Genomic DNA, 18,569 nt, shown 5'->3' with positions numbered 1-18,569 from the left:
AGAATACTTTCTGGTAAATTCTGAAGTAGAAATTAGTGTTTGACACCTTCAAGGAGGTGCTTTGACTTTATGATATATCACAGAGTAAGCTCTGTAGCTTTTCTGCACATATCCTGTGCAGGAGCCAGTGCTAGGAAAAAAAGAACTGAAACTGTTGGAAGTACAGAAAGCCAGCAGCAAAGATGAAACTACAAGGAAAAAATTAGGAACAATCCTAATGTTGCCATAGATCTGTTAAGGACCGGAGTTGGGACAAACCCCAAATGAATCAGAGATCAGCTCTGGCTTGAGCAGGACATCAGAGATCAGCTCCAGCGCTCCTGCTCAGCTGTCAAATGCTCCTGGTGGAGGAGTGGGAGCTCAACAGCCGAGCAAGAAGCCAAGTCTGGGAGGTGTAAGGAAAAACAGCAGCTGCCACAGAACTGCTAGGTTTGTGGTTATCATCCCCACTGCTCACTTTTGGGCTTTAGATGAGGAACCTTTGGGGCACCCCTGCATCTGTAGGAAGGGAGCAGACGCTGCAGCTGCACTTCTGTTTCGCTGTCTGAATGTGCACATTTTCTGTGAGACTGGGGAAGGGAGTCTGTCTGTAGAAGAAACTACTTCCACCTACATTTATTTTGGCTTCTTTCAGTTATCCATTCCCAGATAAATTCTATCAAACGTGGTGCCAAAACTGCAAGGTGCTGGTCAGTTTTTTCAAGGCTGCCTGAATGACTCACATAATTTCTCAGATTACTGATAAAACAGGGGGGAAATTTAAAAAAAAAAAAAAAGCCTAGTGGGATTGAAAGCTCTTGGCAAGCCTGAACTGTCATTTTGTAGGCACAACTACTTCTGTCTGAGGTGGGGCTGTGAAACACAAGGCTGAACTCTTGCTGGAATTGTCTTGGGCTGAATTAAAGGGATTTGGGTTGGTGAACAAAGTCTTTCCCATAGGTATGAATGAAGAACCTGGCCTCAAGCTCCTCTGTTCCTGACTGCAGGAGTTTTTTCCTGTGATTGTGTGCTGTGGAGGACACTGATGAGTCAATTTGTTGGAAAGCAAAACCAAAGGGCAAGAGACTACTCTAGTCTTTCAGTAAGTGCAAAATTTAGTAGTTATCAAGGATAAAAAAATGGAGCTCATTGATCAGAGTTTGTAGCTTGTTGATATAATGATGATACATATATATATATATATATAATGTTGATATAATGCTGATATAACACAAGTCCCAAAGGAGGAAATACTTCAGTCACAGTGCTTAGAAATCCTGTCAGAACATTGGCTGTCTAAGGAAATTTGGAATATGATACAAAGTAATGGAGAGTGTTGGACCTAGAAGTGTTCAAGAAACATGCAGATGTGGCACCTGGGAACATGGTTTTGTGGTGAACTCATTGATCTTGGAAGTCTTTTCCAACCCAAAGGATTCTATGATTCTCTGATTTTTTGATACAGGTCAGTGGTTCACATCCAGCCCAATTCTTTTGGAGCTAAACTTCTAATTTTCTCCTGATGGCTCTGGATCTTTGTGAAAGAGGTTTGGCAGCCTGTTTTGGTGTAAATATGATCAACAAATATGTAATAAGCAACATTCCCTACAAAGAAGGCAGTGAGCAAATAGACTAATTAAAGTTCTTAATTAAAGCCCTGCAAGGACATCACTGAAAATAATTCAGGCAGTTATCTCTGAAGCAGATACTTCTTGGCTGCAATTGTAATGAAGCGCTGATCTAGGTTAAGAAAACTCCATCCCCTCCGTTCCTTTGTAAGAAATGAACAATAAATTATCTTTAAAAACAACCATATTAAGCTGGCACCCTTCTCAGGCATTTGAAGTACCTTAGTAAAGCTTGGCAAAAAATTTAAGGCTGCCACTTGGTAAATTTATATGCAAAGAAATTATAAAGGGGACATCCTCCCAGCTGGACTTGTCCAGACTCTCATTGTTTTTTGTTGCTTTGTTTATTGAACATTTCAATATCGTCCTTTGTCTTCATAAATCTGTTGTATACATTGAAGACAATTATAATCACAGGGGTGTGGTTTTGGCAGAGGTTAGTTTCAGAATTGGGAAGCACTGTTCATTTTGTTTCTCTGCATCATGTTATAATATGACTACTTCATTCCCCTTTTGTAGCAATGTTTGTCATGTGAAGAGGCACTAGTTTGAATTCTGAGGGGAAAGGTCATTGCTGCAGAAAGGGATGATTAAGATCTTCGCTTCAGCACCCACAATTCCACACTCAAATATGTGCCTTTAGAGTTTCCTACATCAGTGTTTGTGTCTTCACAGAAATATTCTCCTTTTCTCCATAACAGTCAAGAGAAATCCCTAATAATTCAGACTGAAAGAGGAATGATGAAAATTGATGGTCCAGATATAAATGAGAAGAGACAAGGAATTTTCTTTCACGCTGCAACCAAGAAAGAAAAGATTGGCTCTTACTTTCATTCAAACCCTTTAAATTCAGCAGGTCACATTTAAAACTGATACAATCTCAGGAAAAATGCTCACTGGGCAAAAATTCTGTGTTAATTTCCCCTCACTTTCTAGCAGATTCAGTACAGAAGGTGTCATTGCAGGCACCATCTCCAGCTGAACAGTGAGAGTGGTACCAGAAAGTCTCTTGGGCAGGAGTGGAAGCAGCAGCTGAATGAGCACCATGTCTTGGGATGAGGCTGTGTGAAGGAGGAAAATGTATGTGTATAAGTGAAACAAATGATGAAAGGTCTGTCTTGCCCAGCCAGAGGGTCATTTGAGTCCATTTTTTCTGGGCTTTTTAAAAAAAAAACAAAACCAAAAAAAACCATGCTTGAGAGATTTTTAAAATCTGCTTTGAGGGTGTGTTTAAAAAGAAGGTTGTTTTTGGAACCACAGCTCAACTTTAGGAATCCAGAATTAAAGGAATAGAGGTGGAGTGCAGGAGCAAGTTACAGAAATGTTCAGCCCTTGTCCTGTGATCAGGTTGACTTTGTCAACAGCTTGTTTTCATCACAACTGCTAGTACTTTGAGTCATTTATACAATTAGTTCTTGATATCTGCGTACTTTGGAAGAGGAAAAGCATTCCAGGTAGTCCAACTATGTGGCTAACTGTGATTAGCAGATTTTTTTTCCTATGTATGGCCTGGTTAATTTCTTTATCTCTTTTTTTTTTTTTAATTAATTACAAATCTCCCTTTAAAATTTACATACAAAACCCCAACAGAGATCATAGGAAGCATTGCACCACATCATTAGCTCTTACAACAGCAGAAACTCCATTAAAATAGAGGTAATAAAGAAAGGGAACAGCATAATAATTTTGATCTGTGCTTCTTGTTTCTATGACTGACCAGCATGACCACAAGAAAATTTTTAACCTTTCTTGCTGCAGTAACAAGTCTATCCCAATACTTCTACTGAGCTTTATTTGGCTTAATAAATTTCTTTGATCTGTTTATTTAAAGACAAGGCATGACTGAAGCAAGACCTACTCTAATGCTGCATTTTCTAGTGCTGATATGAATGCTGATAGACCAAAAAAAAAAAAAAAAGAGGAAAAAATACCAAACCAGCATCACAGGGTTAGAAGAGACCTCCAAGATCACCGAGTCCAACCCATGCTCTAACAGTACCTCAGCTAAACTATGGCACTGAGTGCCATGTCCAATGTTTTTTTAAACACATCCAGTGATGGTGACTCCACCACTTCCCCGGGCAGACAATTCCAAAACTTTATTACTCTTTCAGGAAAAAACCTTTTCCTAATATCTAACATAAATTTCCCTTGATGCAGCTTGAGACTGTGTCCTCTTGCTCTGTCAGTTGCTGCCTGGAAAAAGAAACCAACCCCCATCTGACTACAACCACCCTTTAGGTAGCTGTAGAGAGTGATGAGGTCTCCTCTGAGTCTTCTTTTCTTCAGGCTAAAAAACCCCAGCTCCCTCAGCTGTTCCTCAAAGGGCTTGTGTTCCAGGCCCTGCAGCAGCCTCGTCGCTTTGGATACATTTGAGATCTCAACGTCCTTCCTGAGCTGAGGAGCCCAGAACTGGACACAGCACTTGAGGTGCAGCCTCACCAGTGCCGAGTACATGGGAAGAATGACTTCCCTTTTCCTGCTGGCCACACTATTTCTAATACAAGCCAGGATGCTGTTGTCCTTCTTGGCTACCAAGGCACACTGCTGGCTCATATTCAGTCAGCTGTCAACCAGTGCCCCCAGGTCCCTTTCTACCTGGGCACTGCCCAGCCACTCTGTCCCCAGCTTGTAGTGTTGCAGGGATTGTTGTGGCCAAAGTGCTGGACCTGGCACTTGGATTTGTTGAACTTCATCTAATTGGACTCTGCCCATCTATCCAATCATTCTAGGTCTCTTTGCAGAGCCCTCCTACCCTGCAGCAGATTGCCACACACTCCCAGCTTGGTGTCATCTGCAAAAGTACTGATGGAGAACTCAATCCCCTCATCCAGATCATCAGTGAAGATATTAAACAGGACTGGCCCCAGCACAGATCCCTGGGGGACACCACAGTGACTGGCCACCAACTGGATGCAGCACTGTTCACCACCACTCTGGGCCCAGCCAGCCATCCAGTTCTTAACCCAGCAGAAGAAGAGTGCACCTGTCCAAGCTGTGGGCTGCGAGCTTTTCCAAGGAATGCTGTGGGTCATGGTGTCAAAGACTTTGCTGAAGTCCAGGTAGGCAACATCCACAGCCTTTCCAGCATCCACCAGGAGGGTCACCTGGTCATAAAAGGAGATCAGCCTGGTCAAGCATGACCTGCCCCTCCTAAACCCATGCTGGCTGGCTCTGATCCCCTGGCCATCCTGTAGGTGCTGTGTGATGGCACTCAAGGTGATCTGTTCCATAATCTTGCCAGGCACTGAGGTCAGGCTGACAGGCCTATAATTTCCAGGATCCTCCTTCCCACCCTTCTTGTAAATGGGTGTCACATTGGGCAGCTTCCAGTCATCTGGAACCTCCCCGGTGAGCCAGGATTGTTCATAATGAAGAGTGGTTTCACAAACTCATCTGCCAGCTCCCTCATCACCCTAGGATGGATCCCATCTGGTCCCATAGATTTGTGAGCATCTAAGAGGCTCAGCAGGTCTCTGACTGCTTCCTCCTGGATAACAGGGAGACCATCCTGCTCTCTGACACCATGTACCAGCACAGGAGGACAGCTGTCCTGAGGACAAACCGTCTTTTCAATAAAGACCGAGGCAAAGAAGGCATTAAACACCTCTGCCTGTTCCCCATCTACAGTCACTAAATTCCCTCCCGCATCCAGTAGAGAAATACAGAAAGAAACCTGGAAAAATGTTTTGCACATTTCCTGTATGCTTTATCTTCCTCATTTTTCCCCAAGGAAAGAAAAGTAAAGTGTAATGGCAAAAAGTGGGATTTTTAGCCAATTTATCACAGAGGAGGAAAGCAAAATGCCTTACTGAAAAGTAGGACAATTTTACCAAAAGTAGGGCAGCTTACTGCATGTTAAGTACCTTTGGATTATGTGTATTGTATCACATTTACTTTGCACACAAAATTAGTTCACAGCGGGACTTCCCACATGAGTTAACTGGGGAAGATTTATCTCACCAGATAAAGCCTCAACACCACATCAAACAGGGTCAGAGCAGACCCGTCAGGAAAATAATATAGAGAGCAGCTCTAACTGGCTGAGCTCATGTGAAAAATGAAAATGTCACTGGCGCTTAGGCTAGAAATCAAATCAGATGGGAAAAACAGAGGAGATCACTGATGCTGGAGCAGGTTACAGAGATTAAAATTCTAGGCCTGAGCAGCTACATTTGTACTTAGAATAACTGTGCACAACCTGTGACTTTTGTGTGCCTTTAAGGATGAGGTCATTCCAGGGCTGGCAAAGCATGCAACATGATGGAGAATTTTTTTAAATTTTTTTTCAAAATGAATTAATGGATAAATGACTTTTCAGGGTTCGAGTGGCACTTTGACTACAGTATTTCCTGGAACCCCTGACCAGAAGCAAAGGATCTGCAAGAATATCACATGTGGACTGATTATTCCACCCATAAATTGTGTGTGTGAGCTGCTGGGCTGTGTCCTCTCAAAGGCTGTAAGGACACAGCCCAGGTGAAACATTCCTGGCCAGACCTAGGAAGCAGCCCTGCTCCAGAGGACAACGCAGAGCGTTAGTGAGGCTCCTTAGCTCCTCACACTGCACATGGAGACCTAGCAGCACCTCCTGAGGCTTGAAGCACAGACAGAAAACCAGCATGATCCGAAGACTGCTTTTCTGACACAACGTCTCAAACTTTTTTAAAATTAGCTTACACAGACATTTTTTTTTTTTTTAGTAGCTACGCTGAAATATGATCTCACAGTGCAAAAAGTGTGTGGGAAAGTGAAGGTGAGGGCATATTAGTATGCAGAAACTTAACATAACTTCAGTGCACTACTCCCTTCCTTCAAAATAAATTGATACATTTGCAAGCCGGGCCTGCTTGGCCTGTCTGTCTGTACCAGTGACCTTCACACTTTGTTTGTGTACAGTCAAAAGGATGCTTCTACTGGCAAGAAGGAAGGTCCAGTGCTCCTTTACAAGGTTATCAACAGGTTTAATTTTAAAGGAGAAATTTCCCTCCATCTGTGTCAGAAAAAAATGTCACCATCCAAGGCACAGAAATCTTTTTCCCCCTGGTTTTAAATTTGAAAGGTTTAATAAAATGAGTTTATAAAGGCAGTGGCTGCGAAGAGAAGTCTCAGAGAATGGAGCTGGAAGTCAGTAAGTTATGAAACATAATTTACATTTGAGAAGCGGTGCAGCCAGAAATTAGGTTTCCCTTAGAGTTTCTAAGAGATTGAAAAGAAGTGTGGGTGTTCTCTCCCAAATAAATCTGTGTCTGACCTGCAAAGTGTCTAGTTGGGAGTTAAGTAAAATAGGCAGAGCTTCAAACATCAGAACTCCCATGCTTCTAAGCTATGAAAGGATTTGCTGTGGGGAGTGCCAATGTGCAGCTCAATAAAAAAATTGTAAACTTTAATATCTCTTCAAGGCATGAAGATTGATCCCAGGCTCTCCATTGACAGAGAGGCAGGAATAAGATGGCTCAAGGACGCAAAATACTTGTCTACAGATATCTCCAGTGACACTGAAATATGAAATGACACCTCTTGACAATCCCCTGTACACTGAGTGAAACATCTTTGCCCAAGATGTAGGAAAAGGGTGTAGACCACATGTGAAATACTGAGACTTCAGAAAGAAGCTAAATCACATTCATGATTTTCAATTACTCTGCTCAAGCTACACCCAACTGCACAAAAAAAGTAGAGAACTGAAGTTTGCATTAAAGACAACTCCTGGGCAAAGTACAGTTAATAGTTCAAGTGGAGGGATGATCAAGTGCCCTTAGCAGGACAAAAAGGTGCTGAGGGGATGGATTGATGGCCAAAAGCATTAGCCCAGAGCTTTATGCTGCCCTGCTGTAAACAAAGAGCTCAGCTGCTGTCTGCTAACTCTCTGTGTTGGAAGTAGAAAGCCAGGAGAAAAAATTAGGTGCATTTTGAGAAGAATATTTTAACCTTCATATTCTCCCATCCATATCAAGAATGACTGAAAGCTGTGAATTTTGACTAGTGTCTCAGGCCAGAGGGACTATTCTCTACATGTTTATAATTCCCAGGGTTTACAGGGGAACATGTGACACTGCTCCACTGGCTTAGACGAAATTTGAGGAGCAGTATTATGTCCTTTGTTTTGATTTTTTTCCCTTTACATTTTTTGTCTGAGTTCTTCATTTTCTGATCTTTAATACTGCATTATTCTATAGAGCTGCAATGCTAAAGCTTAAAGGGATGCTACTTTAAAAACAGGAACAATGCTATATAATATGAAAATGAATGGCCCTCTAGAACTCCTAGTTGAATAAATGAAAAATTTTACCTTGAGAAAAGGATTGAGGGAGACTAGGGAAGCGATTTTTTTGTTTTGTTTTGTTTTGCCATGTAAACTGTCTTCTAAAAAGACAAAATTAAAAATTATCACAGGCTTCAAACAACAAGTGGGAGAATTGGAGTGTCTCCAGCAAAGAACCAAATATTTGCCATCAATCAGGACTAATCTTCAAATGTTTGAGAAAATATGATCAAGATAATTCTTTATTCTTCTTCCCACCAGCCTTGTCCATTTATCTGATGAGAAGGCTGCATGAATGCTATCCCAAACAAGGGAGAAGACTTACTGGTCCAAATAATTAAAGTCACAGAAAAAGACAAAGTTGGCTTAAATGCACCTTTCTTCTTGTGCAAATACAGTGACTTCTGAGACACTGGAGCAGCTTCATGAGGACAAGGATTCCAACCACCCCAGGGATGTGCTTATGGTCTCCCAAGTGCTGTGATGACACTGAAAATACTTCCATGGAACCAAGTTATGATAGATAAAATTGCTGGAGTTTCTTATGCACATGTATTTTTTTAATTTACAATTATCTTTTACGAAAAGTTTTTATTCTGGAGCTTCTTATTTGAATATAACTGAAATTGAAAAATGGTTGTTATATAATGCCTATCTGCATCCCTCTGCAAGTGAAAAACTATCACTATGCCATTTTGTTTATTTAAAATAACTTGTTCTAACTCTTACGCTGTCACTTTAAAGTTGATTTCTATTTACAGTACCTCACTTGTGCAATAATTAACTTCCACTTCTTGTGAGTTTGCAAACATGAATGCATTCATTATGCCTTGCTTAGATACTAGAGAGCCCAGCCACAACTATTTAGTAAAGCAGAATAAACAACTCCGTTTCTGTATCTCTGCAACTACATCAGTGCTAATTCATAAATACATTGAAATCTTCTCCGATTTGAGCTGAGGTTACATACGTTAAAGCTTATTTAAAAATAAGGAGTGTTCATTCTGGCCAGCCTAAATCTCCCAGTCTCCAATGATATAAACTATCATATGTACAATATTTCTTCTGCTGAGTATGATATAAATTATTACTAATCATATTCCCTCTGAGTGGTTCTTGCCTAACTATATTTGCTGCAGTGAGCAGAGATTCAGTTTCAAGGGAAGTTAATGGTGTGAGGAAATTAAAGAACCATGGACCACAGCTCTGGTGAGGATTGGGCTACAGTTATTAAAATATTCAGAGAAATAGGTAAATTTCTTCACACTGAAGCATCAGGAATGTGTAAGTAAACAAATGCTTAGACTCGGACACCTCAGACTTTAAATCAGACAGCATCCCATAATGACGTAGTCACTTTTGACCCTTGCATTTTAAGGATTTTCAGAGAAAAGAAAGTAGTTCATCATGCATTTGCTGAGTAAAGAACTTCCAGCCATCATTTCAGCAATCTCAATATCTGTTTAGGCCCTTTCAATTAGACAGTTAAGTCATGTTTTCTGTACACATTAAATGTGATGAGCATGACTGCAGCTGTTTCCCCCAACCGAGGAGTTACTGCAGCCCTGAATGGGCCCAGTCATTTCTCTGGAAATCTTCTCAGCAAGTGCTCCCCACTCTTTCATGAGTGTCCATTCACCTTGTAGTTCTCTCCTTCTGTGTTTTTGGTCTTGAAGGGATTCCTTGCTTCAGTTCATAGAAAAGGTTTGCATATTCTCATCCCTGGAAGCAGTCAAGGCCAGGCTGGATGACGCTTTGAGGGACCTGAGATAGTGGAAAGTGTCCCTGCCCATGGCAGGGGACTGGAATTAGGTCAACTTAAATGTCCCTTCCAATCCACACCATTATATTATTCTATGATGTATCTAAAAATAAAAACCACTGCCATACATGAAAATTTCAGAGAGGTGCAAGGATGTCTTGCTTTTTCTCAGTGTAAGGTAGAGGTTCCCAGTACAGTGAGGAAAGCTCTTACATGGAAGAGAAGTGGGGTCTGTTGACAGGAGCCATGGTTTGAGCGCCATCAAATACACCTTATTCCCTTTTACTACCAGTCTCTTTGCTTTCACATGACTACTGTTCAGGATTTCACTTTCAAATAAATATTTGGCACTTGTATCCGAAAAGACAAACAAATATGCAGGGCAGAATTTGCCTGAGTAAGTGAACACTCCTATTCAAAATTCTGAGGCTAGATGAATGGATAAGTGACAACAGTGATGAATAAATAGTGCCTGGGCCTGCCAAAACCCAGCATTAGAAAGTATAAACAAAGCAGTACAGAAAACAGATGGATTCATTTTAAGTTTTATCCTTTTTCAGTCAAGAGATGCTAATGAAGAAACTTCACTTTGCAGCATAACCCTGACACAGCGTGTGCCAACACCAGTGAGGGGATGGACTGGTGCAGACTCTGAGTGCCAGCACTCAGCTGCCTTCCCCCAGGGCCAAGTCATTATTACCAAAACTACCAAAAAGCCAGTATGGATCTTCCTGCTGAATAGACTGGAGAGAAGTGCAAGAGCCATCCCAGTGATGTCACTCCAGTAATGAGGTATTTGCGAGTATTTTGCTGGATTCATCGCAGAAAGCGAAAACACGGCGATTTGCTCCCTGGGGCTGGGGGGAGGAGAGGAGGAGGGTTGTTGCTGAGATGAAGTGAGATCTGGTGAGGTTTTACAAGCGTGGGAACTGCTCCATCAGATCAGCCTCGTTGCCTGTTTCCTTTGAGGATGGCCAAGGCTCGGTGGGTATCGGAGGCAGGTGCAGTCTGTTCGGCAATTGGCACCAACGCCATATGGCAACTTTTTCCTGAGGAAATCAGCCTTTTATCTGCTCCTCTTGGAATCTAAGGAACAAAGGTTGCTATGAAAAATATAGCTTATGGGCGTTTCAATTTCAAATTGGTTAAAACTAATTTTAAATATAACAAAATTATGCTTGAAATAAAACTCCAGATTTGAAAATTATGTATATTTGGCAAGCTCTGGTCCAAATACACAAACTATAATAATATGTCTGGACAGAAAGCCAGAAAAAACATCTTTGTCTGCACATATGGATTTGGATACTGTTTCTAGAAGGATATTATAAGGGAAATAACATCTCCCAACAACAATTGCCTATACTTAAAGTTCTCAGGGGAAATTTCTAGCAGTGGGTCTCAACTTTCCTGTGGTCTCATCCCCCCCCAGAGCCTGCTGCTGCCTGCTGCTCTCCTGCAGACTCCACTTCCAGTGCTGCACCTCTCTGTCTCCTTCCCTGTGTCTTTGACACTTTCTTTTCAGAAGGACAGCTGTTCCCCTGTTTTGCCCTACAGCTTTCTCCTTGCATCATTGGAGGCTCAAACACAATTATTTCTATTTTAAAAAACCCATTATACAGCAGTGATTTATCCAGCCTGTGCTGCTAACAGATGAAATTACTTTTGCTAGGACTATGTAAAGTCACTTTTCACACATATTTTCCTTTCAGGCATCATGAAAACTACTTCTGGTCTTTGATCCTGTTCTGGGAAGCTCACATGTGACCAAGGCGTCATTATGGCCTTCACAGCCAGCACTGGTGGGATCTGTGTTGGGACACCTGCAAGCTGGAATGTGTCTCACCTGTGAGAATAAATATTTTATAGCTACATGAAAGGTAAAGGAAATATATAGCTGTGAGATTATTTTAAACAGAAGCCAAGAAAAACCAAGACTGGGACTTCTCAGCCAGCAGGGAATTTAAATCGTAAAACAAATCTGTTTGAAAACAAAAAACATGATGTTCCCTGCTTTTTTCTTGCACTTTTTGTGTCATATAACTCACCTTCAGTTATCTGACAAGAGTTTTCATAAGGTAAGGTATTCACGTGTATACACAAGCTCATATATATCTTTGAAGTACAATTTCCCTACAATAACTTTGTAGTCCTACATGAAGCTAAATGAAGAATTGACTCTAATTCTTTGACTACACAAGAGCAAAAGGCCTAGTGGCTCTTCTGTGCTTAGATATATTTGCTGAAAGGAGCTTAATAACATAATAATGTTGCTGCCTTCCGCTGTCATTTCTTAGGTTATCTATCATCTGGCTGATTGGAACAAATTCCCAAAAGAGTTCTGGTATTCTAGATCATTTCCTAATCAAACATGGTCATTACTTGTGTAATTTTCCTTGTCCTGCAGCGGAAGGACATGCATATTATTGCTCACTCCATGTAGATTTTGAAACCAAAATCGTATTGTAGTCCCATTTCCCATCCTCCCCTATCCTTCATTCCCTTTCATCTAGTCCCTTGAAGGATGCCATCATGCTTGTGTTTTCTTACCAAGGAAGTTGTGTTGTCAAATACATTTAAATTTTTTTACCAGCAGTGGGGGCTTTATGAGATTGCAGAAGAGCAATACACCATATTCACCACCCCAGCTGCTGAGTTTTCTTGATTGCTGTTATAATTTTGTTGCACTAATCAGCCACAAGACGATAATAATCATGAAATGCAAGCAATTACTAAGTTTCCTGGGATGGTCTAACCACAGGGACTGACTATTCCTAATTTAAAGAAGCTATAACTGCTAGAATGTATGTATGTATTTTTCTTAAACATTTCTAACTTTAGTTATCAAGTGAAATAATAAATTTCATTCCCTCTTGTTCTCGTGCAGGGACTGTGCCTAAGCCTGGAATTACTGACATCTGTACATCATTTCAGTGGTAAATTACAGCTGGGACATGGTAACCCCAAAGTGTGAGTAAGAGCTGTTCCTAAATGGTTGGAAACTTCTTGGCAATTTATAGTTGAATTGTAATAATTAGCTTAGTCTTCATTCTCATTTGATAGTGGTGTAAAATTTGTGCTGTTTTGTTAGCACCAGAGTTGATTGTTTAATCAGCAAGAAGAATGGTCTTTCTGGTGAAAATTAGATTTCAACTAAGCCTCATTTTGTGTTAATTGTCTCATTGACAACTTCCTCTCCTCCCCTTCCCCCATATAAGCAGAGGACTGACGGAAACCTGCTGGATTTAAAAAATCTGGAATTAATATTTCCATGGAGATGATACAATTTCCTGAGTTACTCAAAAATAATCTGAATTTCAAAATTCTTTTAACTACTAATTTGAGGAAAAGGATGATAAACAATACAAATATATTAATGGCTAAAACATATTATCTCGTTCTAGATATCTTATGCCCAGTTCTCTCATAATGCATTTTGTGTTTGCCTAACAAGAGACTAAGCACAAGAAATGCCAACAGTGTAATTCAAAATCAGGGCTATTTATCTCTGTTGTCAGTAAATAAGATTAGAGGAAAAAATTTAAAGATACTCTGTTAAAAGACACTCTCCTTGAAAACAATAATGAATAACGAGTTTTCATTTGTGAGGTGGTGTGAAAACTATAAAGAGGTCAGAAATTGACTTTATTTCTCAAAATGGAAGGGTTCCATCCCTTGTATCCCTGTCATGGCTGTCCAAGGAAAAGTAAAATTAAAGCTTTTTTTAGACAAGTGCTGAAAATTTAAAAGGTAGTCTAAGATTCACACACAGCAGTGAATTTGGCCTGTGACTGCCGTATTTTGTATCGTTCAGCTGGTGTAATAATTATTATGTGATACCTTTGTTCGCCATTGAAAACACATGTTTTAATAACTCTGTGCTGCTTACCAGGAGCAAGATGAAATAATAGTGCCATGGGGCAGATGAATGAAACTTTTACTGACTTCATTAAAACTATCAAATGCTTAATTGAGAAACCACAATGAAATTCAGAAAAACTTTTCCAAATTGTCATCCTTCTTGGAGATACCTGAATTCCAGAAGTTTGGAAAGCTTCTGAAACTTCACAACAAATGACATTTTGTAAATGTGAACTGGAATTTGAGGCATAGCAATTAGAAGAAATAGAAATGAGAAGCTATTTTGAGGAGATGATCCTTGTTTCACCTGCATATATAAAAGATACATGATTCTGTCATGTCACAGTGCTTAGGGACACAGTGTTTTGCTTGGTGCTTTAAGGTTTGTGGTTGGGCTTGGTGACCTCAAGGGATTTCTTCAATCTAAAAGATTCTGATTCTCTAAATCAAGTCTTGCTGAAATTTGGATATATTTCCAAAAAGTGCTGGGAATTTATATAGACAACAGCTGGCTTTTTCTCCAGTGGTTCAAGATTATATTATATGCAGGTCAAAAACATTGTTTCTCCTTATGCTACTTATTTTATGGAGTAAACATTCTACTTTACTAACTTTTAACTGTTTCGAAGCGGTTTTCAATACTTTATATTGAGAGTGACAGCTTCAAATAGTCTTTGACTCCTAACTGAAAAACCTGTAGCCTTTTTAGAATGGAAGAAATAATGTTCTAAAAATGGGAAGTATCATTATTATTTCACTAACTATGTAAATTTGGTTCATGGTTGCTTTTTCCCTTTGTTCACTTCTTTTGTTGAGGGTTGTTTTTTTTTTTTTTTGCCTATGCTTCCAAATATCTTTTGTAAGCTCCCAATGGTATGTAACACTAAAGCATATGTGTCAGCTTAAGGACACTAATGATGTTGTTTCTGTCCAGAAAAGTCAACTCTGCATGTGTTTAATTCTCATATTAATTAAGTATTTTCTTATTCTGTACATCCCTGTCTAGAAGACAGAAAATTTAAGTTAATTCACTAGGCCTGGGAACATTGATGGTGTCTTAATTTTAGCATAGATGTCTAGCTACATTATGATTGTAGATATTTTAGCTTTCTAAGACAGACCAGAAATAACTCTGCTACTTTCCTAGCCCTGGTAATTTTTCTGGGCTTACTTGCTTTCAAATTCACTATTTGTTCACTCTCTGGGAATAATCACAAACACCATGATTGCACAAGATCTCCATAATTAAGAGTTCCTCCCTTCTATATCATAAGTTTAAATATTAATGGGAAACTGTTTCAAAATCAACTTCTGGTTGTTTGTAGGAAGATCCCCTAGTGACATATGGAGCTGTTATGATTGGTGGGCATAGGAAAAGGGCTTAATTAATGGTCTTTGAGGATTTCCCAGAAATTAAACTTTCATAGTGAGTATTGAACTCGGATTTCCTCTTACAGAAAACATTAAAGGAACTTGGGAACTTAAAACACATTTAAACTGGCATGGAGCTTGAGAGACTAGAATGAGAATTCTGTTCTAATTTAGAAGAAAACAACACTCCAATGTCTTTGTCTTCTTGAAGCAGCAAAGGAATTCCAAACCTATGAATATCCTCAAATACTCAGAAACTTTCATGAATGTTATACAGATCAATAAGTCAAATAGCACCAATTGTGAACAGAAGTCTTAATAATGTGAAAGATATGGCATAACCAAATCTGATCTCAAGTCATACATTTATTAGCTTATTCATCCTAAAAACCATGGGTTTAAAATCAAAAATATGGATGATGCAAACCATCAGTGTGGTTTGTTTTGTTTAGTGGAAGCCTTGCGGTCCTTGCTGCTCCATTTCCAATGAGGGTCTGGCTTACTCTGACTGAAACTGTGGCTGGAATAAATTTCTATCCATAATCTATCAAGCCAAATATATATACACATGTTTATATATGTGTGTGTTATACATACACCTATCTATCCATCTATAGGTAAATATTCTTATTTATCACTCAAGCATGAAGTTCAGTCAGCCTGCCCATGCACCGAAGTTCTGTGTTTGTAAGACAGGTAACTAAATGTTGAAAGAATATGTTAAAAATCGAATGACCTGTATAAGTTTTCTTTTATGCTAGACTGGATCTGAAAAAAATATCTGTTCCATATAAAATATTAAGAGGCAAAATGACAACAGTGGCCATGTGGCTTGTTTTATTTTAAATACCCAGAACAATGTCTTTTTCTCCCACTTCTACCCATCCTTTCATTTTAAAAAATGATCCTAAAAATAGGTAGTAGTAGTTCAAAGTGCTATAAAGTTAAGATATTTTCATATCTCTGTTTTCTACAAAATCACTTTTATTATTACCTTAACAGGAATTTGTATGTGTATATTTTTGGTCATTGATCAAATGTGAAAAATAATTAATGCTACAGTATTCTATTTAAGTGGGAATATGTTTCAATTGTTCATGAACAGTGAATGATAACAGCAGATATTATAAGTAAACATACATGATTTGCTGCTGTGTCAACTATTTCCAGAATCATAACTCTTTTCTTAATTTGAAGGGAAAAAAATAGACACTGGATGAAAATTCCTTCACTTTTATTAATAAAATTAATAAGTAGTCTGATGAAAAATTGTATTGTGGATGTATGCTCCAAATATTGCATTTAGAAACCTTTTCTTCATGAAAAGTGCAGGACAAACAGATGGGTTTGTTCAGCTGGAATTATATTATCTGAAGGTTTGTCTGAAAAAGAGTAATTGACTGCATCTCTTCAGCTGATTTATCTTAACTTTGAATGTTCCTTTGAAATCATAGCCCAAGAGCAGAAATGTGTATGCAAGAAGTAACTGTACCTGTGACCACAAATGTAGGATGCAGCAAAATCTTGTTTTCCTTTTGTGCTACTGCAGTCTGGCATAATAAGGAAACTCAGAAATATTTCATGATATGCTGTGATGTAAGAACTATTTTTATATCCTGAATGGGTTTTAATGGCTTTGGAAGAAAAGTGGTCCTTCTCTATCTCTTGTGTACACAAAAATTTCGAACGTTACCAGACTGAGACAGGAGTTCTTCTGAATGTTTAATGTGGATGTGCTACTGGCAACGCAAAAGAAAAAAAAAAAAAGCAAAAGAGGTTACACAGGACTATTTTACCATCTTTCTACCTCCCGTTCAATATTTCAACTTAAGAAAGAGCTTGCTCTCTAAACTCTTTCTGAATCTTTCTTGTTTTAAAGTGGGTTGAACATGACTTTGTTAATATTGGTATGAAACACATAGCTGGGTTTTTTGCGGGATTTTTTATTGTTTTGGTTTTGTTTGGGTTTTTTTCATCTCGAAAGGCAAGTTTCACTCTGACAGTAAATTCCAGTTTGGTGGTTAAGTGAGGGTGAGTTCTTCCACCACACAAGACAGAATTTGCTGGGGTTTTTTTAGTTTGGTTGGTGGTTGTCCTTGTTTTGGTTGGTTGGGAGTTTTTGTTATTTTTCATGGGGGTTTTTTGGTTGGTTGGGGTTTGTTGTTTGGGTTTTGTTGTTTTTCTCTTTGGCAATAATGCTTCCATATTTTCTGAAATTAGTGCTGCTTTGTAGCTTGGATCTCTATCAGTTCTTTTTTATTTTCACAGAGTTTCCTTTTCTTCTTTTGCATTTGAAAGAAAATAAAGACCCCAGATACCATCACAGCTGTTACAGGTCTCCAGGAATATCTCTATTTCAGTCTCGGATGTGATGATATCTAAGAAGCACTGGCTGGCAACCTCGGTCTTCATCAGTACATGCCATCAGGTGAATATTTTTTTTTTCTTTTAGGGGAATTCTGTTTGCTTGTTTTCACTGTTTTTTTCACTCCCTGAGTCTTCAGCTAAAGTTGAAGAGGATGTAAATAACACTTTGTGTTTTAAGGCACTAAGCAAGACAAATAATTTTAACAAAATGAACCAAGCCCGTCACAAAGAATAGAAGGAAATAGGAAAAAAAAAAAAGAAAAAGCCACTTGAGAAGTTCTGCATTTTCTCTCCTGGTCATGACATCAGCAACAGAGGTCCTGTTGGAGCACCATAAAGTATTCTCCAAGTTAGAACTCATTCTCCTTTTTAATTAAAAATCTTTGACCCCGTATTTTTCCTACAGCAATAATCTTCTATTCTACTACTTTTATATTTCCAAAGTTTGTGTTCTGTAAAACAGAGTGAAACATAAATTAAATGCAAAGAAAGCCTGACTGAAAAGCCACCTTTAAAAGAAGTTAATGTTTCTGGATGTTTAAGAAGACAAACAAGTGCTCTTCCTAAAGCAAGGCAGCAGTATCTGTTTCATGAAAGGAAATGAGACTTAGATGGCATCCTAGACATTTGTACATCTTCTTGGCTGAATCTCCTTCTAAAAAGCTAATAGTGAGGGGATTGTTCCTGCCCTTAGAGCCCCTCTGGAGACAAGCGTCGCTTTTAGCCCTGATTTCAGAAACTGCACTGCAAGAGCAGCCTGCCAGAACTGCTGTGTGCTCTGCTCCATTCTGGTTCTAGCTGATACCACCTGTCAGCCAAAATAACAGAGGCCACATCAGCTTCAGGTGGGGAGGGGAACGAGAAAGGAGGGAAGGAACAATGATTTGACATGCAAATTGCAGTTTTTAAGCAAGTTCAGCACTGGAGGCCGTTCAGAGCAGGCTCTGAGCCACTCTCTCAAGGAACATTGTCACCCCCGAGCTGGTTGGAGGATTCACAGCAGATCAATCCCCTAGGATAAAGGTATCCTTGGAGAGTCTCTCTTGCCATGTCACCAGAGAGGTGCACCCCCTCTTTCCATGCCCCGGGATGCTTCCAAGCTGCAGGAGGTTCTGCTCACCCCCTCGGTCCTCACCTGCTGTGGGACTGTGGTTGTGGGACAGCAGCCGTGTACAGTAACATGCTGTGTCTGTGTTTGATGAATGTTCCAAATCTGGGTCAAACAATATTTGCTCGGGCACGGAGAAAGTCTGGGAATTTGATCTTGGCATGCGCTTGGAGCCAAAAATACAGAGCAGCAAATGGGCATATGAAAGACCTGGCTGAAATTCACCCC

The 18,569-nt window shown here is 39.5% G+C and overlaps 1 long non-coding RNA gene across 1 annotated transcript in view; it reads left to right on the top strand.

The window, feature by feature from the left end:
- LOC146443953 (uncharacterized) overlaps window positions 1-18,154 on the top strand; it is a 45,514-nt gene extending 27,360 nt beyond the window's left edge. The window contains exons 2-5 of the long non-coding RNA XR_014849380.1: window positions 10,195-10,426; window positions 11,347-11,514; window positions 12,522-12,570; window positions 17,135-18,154. This is a non-coding gene — a long non-coding RNA (uncharacterized LOC146443953). The remainder of the gene's footprint in view (window positions 1-10,194; window positions 10,427-11,346; window positions 11,515-12,521; window positions 12,571-17,134) is intronic.
- The last annotated feature ends 415 nt before the right edge of the window (window positions 18,155-18,569 follow it).

This window comes from Lichenostomus cassidix, chromosome 1Aa, assembly GCF_008360975.1.
Source record: "Lichenostomus cassidix isolate B80296 chromosome 1Aa, HeHo_3.0, whole genome shotgun sequence".
NCBI classification, from domain to species: Eukaryota; Metazoa; Chordata; class Aves; order Passeriformes; family Meliphagidae; genus Lichenostomus; species Lichenostomus cassidix.
Note: the sequence above shows the minus strand (reverse complement) of the source record. Positions and strands in the feature narration are given on the sequence as shown.